Source organism: Benincasa hispida, chromosome 3 (genome assembly GCF_027475165.1).
Source record: "Benincasa hispida cultivar pf3 chromosome 3, pf3_genome.v1.1, whole genome shotgun sequence".
Lineage (NCBI taxonomy): Eukaryota > Viridiplantae > Streptophyta > Magnoliopsida > Cucurbitales > Cucurbitaceae > Benincasa > Benincasa hispida.
Window position 1 is genome coordinate 10,917,070 of NC_143480.1, and position 4,093 is coordinate 10,921,162.

The 4,093-nt window shown below is 41.1% G+C and overlaps 1 non-coding gene across 1 annotated transcript; it reads left to right on the forward strand.

Annotated features, from left to right (window-relative positions):
• Positions 1–1,233: 1,233 nt before the first annotated feature.
• On the forward strand, positions 1,234–1,340 carry LOC120074856 (small nucleolar RNA R71). Its single transcript, XR_005481132.1, has one exon. It is a non-coding gene; the product is annotated as a small nucleolar RNA R71 (small nucleolar RNA).
• Positions 1,341–4,093: the final 2,753 nt, after the last annotated feature.

Here is a 4,093-nt window from a genome sequence, read left to right on the forward strand (position 1 = left end):
GTATAACCAGTTGATGGAGTAGGGTATTGTGAAACTTTTGGGGTCGTGCATTTTCGGTGGAATTATGGATTTTGAACTTTGCGTCAATGCCACCATTGCAAACTTACCAGTGCTTCTTTTCTTCATCACCATGTCCTTTAGAAAATTTGCATGCTTTGACATCTGTTCAATTGATTCAGTGAAAGGAATGTTGATATGCAACTGTTTTAGGATGTCCATGAAGCGTTGATACTACACTTCATCATTTTTCTTCTTTTTAAGTCTTTGAGGGAATGGTGGCAGCTGTATTTTCACGGTTCCCTATTCTTTTGGCTTCAAAGTGGATGCAATCTCCGGTTCCATTGTCTTCTGTTCTTTTGTTTCTTCCTGAGTCAACGGGGTCTGTGGTTCCGTCGCAACTAGAGCAGCCCAGCTCGGCTCCTTCTTCTCCTCCGCCATTGTCTTTCCACTTCGCAACGTCACAACTTCACATTGCTCTTTTCTCGTACTCCCTGGGTTGTGTGGAAGCTCTGTTGAACTCGGCAGTGCCCCTTGTGGTCTACTTTTGAGTTCGCCCGCAATCTGTCCTATCTGAATTTCGAGATTGAAGATGGACGTCGCTTGATTCTGAAGCACTTTTCATTCTTTTCAATATATTGCTTCAGTAAACTCTCCAAAGATGAAGATTGTGGCACCCGTGAACTACTGGCTTAAATTTTTGTTTGACCGTTTGTTTGCAGGAAAAATCCTGGTAGCCCTTCTTTTGTGCCCTTGGTTGAAAATTTTGTTGTTGATTTTTCCACGCGAAGTTTGGGTGGTTTCTCCAACCAGGGTTGTGTATTGGAAAGCGGATTATTCTTCACAAAATAGATAGACTGTGGGTTCTTCAGATACTCTTCCATTAGATGGCCTTCACCACAAGTAGCGCAACTTGCACTCATTTTTTCGATTGCGTTGACCTAACCCCTATGCGTTCCTGGGCTGCTGATTGCGATTCCTTTTATCAAATTCATCATCACAGTCATTTGGTTTTGCAGGGATGCAATGGCCCTATTATTTGCGTCACTGTCCTTAATTCTCAATCTATGATCACTTTCTCTCCAGTCCTCGTGATTTTTCAAAATGCGATCAAGTATGTTCTTAGCCTCATCATATGTTTTGTCAAACAGACCTCCAGCTGCTGCCGCATTGGCAGTCGTTTGTGATGCCGGGTACAAACCGTGGTAGAAAATTTCCATCTGTAAACAATTTGGTAAGCCATTATGCGGACAATCTCTTACCAACCTTTTAAACCTCGCCCAGGCGTCACTGAGTGATTCATCAATATCCTGTTCAAAATTAGTGATCAACTTCCTCCTTCTAGCGTTCTCCGTCGGGGGGAAGTACTTCTTCATGAACTTCTCCACTACCTGTTCCCATGATGTAATCTCCCCTGGTTCAAGAGAATAAGCCCATTTTCGTGCCTAGTCACACAACGAAAATGGGAACAATGTTAATCGAACCTCCTCAGCGGAGATGTTTGAAAACATAAACGTATTGCAAATCTCAATAAAACTCCGGAGGTGGGCGTGCGGATCCTCGTCATGCCTACTGCCAAACTATCCGACAGTTTGAATCATCTGCGGCATCACCGGTTTCATATCGAATCTCGATCCGTCTAAGGCTGGCCTCATGATTCTTGGTGAGAATCATAAAGGTTGGGCGACGCATAGTCCCGGATGGGCCTATTGTGATCGTTCGCCAAGAGGATGGGATTCGCCATGATATTCTTTGCATTTGGTGCTCTATCTTCTGGTTGTTCTACCATGTTTGGATCTTTCTCTTGTTGTCGTTGGCGGCTGTTTCTTCTTCTTTATCGAAAAGTTCTCTCAATCTCTAGGTCGTAATTGGGCTCAGGATTTTGTCTTTCGCTCATATGACACCCGCTTCCTCCCTTACCTAAGGAGAGGCAGTGCATAGAGATGGAGAGTCTACAAAGAAAATAAAAAAGTTACTGTTACCATAATTCGTACTGCTGTATTTCCCAGCAATGGCACCAAAAATTAATGCGCGGTTAGCGATGAAATAATGGTGTATATTGCGTTGGTGGTGTATGCGTTGTGCATGCAAGTTTTCCTAGTAAAATCCAAGTATAAATTCTACTAGGTTGTCTGGTAAGCCCAGGGTCGAACACAGGGACTATGAAGAGAGTATACGACAGTGATTTCAGATCTCTTTGCGGTGATAAATAAAACAATGTGTTGGTTGGTATGTTTGTTTAATGTATGAATTCTATGCGGCGGAATTGAGAAAATAGTTAATACAAACGAAAGTTACAATGAGTTTGTGGGGGAACGGGTTGAGAAGGGATTTAGCTAACACTTCCTAAAATTGCGTTCACGTTATGCGATAATGCTACACACATACAAAAGCAAGTCATCTCTCAATGCAAATGCTATAGCTCCTAGTTTTATAATGCATGCGATGTATGTGATGATGTCTATAGGAATTATGTCGAAGCCGCTTGATGCTTGTTGTTATTATGCGATGAAATAATGGTAAGAATGCGATGGTGGAAAATGCGTTGTGCAAGCACGTTTTCTCAGCAAGATTCAAGTATAAACCCTACTGAGTTGCCTGGTAAGCCTAGGGTCAAACTTAGGGATAAGGAAAACAATATGCAATGATAATTTTTAGATAACTTTGCGGTAACAAATAAATCAATGGTTTGGTTGGTTTGCTGTTTACAGTATAAAGTGTATGCAGTGAAGTTGAAAAAAACGTTAATAATACGAAAGATGCGATGAGTATGTGGGGAACGGGTTGAGAAGGGGTTTAGCTAACACTTCCAAGGATTGCGTTCATGTTATGAGGTCATGCTACATACATACAACAACAAATCATTTCTCAATGCAAATGCTATGGCATCTAGTTTTAGAACGCATGCGATATATGCGATGATGTCTATAGGATTTACACATAAGCCTCTATTCTTGTCTATGCGATGACGATTGACAAACACACATATAAGGCGACCGCATACTACCATAACCTATCTCTAGGGTGCATGCGATGCATGTTGACAAACAGAGTTTATCTCTATGTCTCTATCTCTTGTTTATGCAGATCTAATCTTGTTCTCTCGAGTCTAGATTCTAACCTAGCTCTCTCAAGTCTTAGGTTCTTTCTTTAGACTCTCTCTTGAGTAGCTCTAAACGGGTGATGAACGCAACATAAGACAAGATGATCGCATGCAATGAAAATCCTAGGTCATGTTAGCTAAATACTTCTCAACCCATTTGATAGATTTAGCTACTCATGCGTGTTTTAAAGAGAGTGAACAGATGTAGTAAAGCAAGTTCTATTCTACAAATATATAATCAAAGTAGAGAATGACAATGCGGAATAAGAATAAAGAGCCTGGTAGAAATTTCTTGCTTCCTAAGGCTTTTACACTGTTCTTCTCTACTCTGCTCAAAATATATTCTTACTCTCACAAGATCGTCCCTTTCTTTGTTTTTCCATGCTCCTTGGAACTCTTTTGAGTTGACCAGGATGATCTTCTGGTGTCTCTTCCCTTCTCTCGCTTCCGCCTTCTAAGTATAAGAAACTAAAAACAAGGCTAAGTATCGTGTAAATGGTGAACTCTAAAAATTGGGCGAACTCCTTCATTGAAGGTGACCTTCAGTATTTATAGAGGTTCGGGGTGAAAGGCTTCTTCTCTCTTATGATTGCACTGATGGGATGACATTAATTCTCTATCTGATGCGCCAAATATTTGTCACAAAAAAGTTGAGTGTAGTTGCTACAGTATATCGTTAACGACTTGTCAACTTAATTTAGAATCGACCATCATCCACTTTCTGTCCCATCGTGATTTATTAAGCTTTCACCCAGATGCGCCTACCTTGATGCGCTGGCTCTATGTGGCCACCTTTCTTGAATAGATTTTCTGCGAGCGCAATTGATCGCATAGCCTTGGGGTCGCAATCTCTTAATGCACTCAAACGTTAATTTCTTTGGATCGTATTTCCGCCTTGCGTCAACGCATTTTCCTACACAAAAATACATAAGTTAATTGTTTTAATGCGATGGATGCATGCGATCGCAATGCTGTGAACTTAATGCTTTTGGA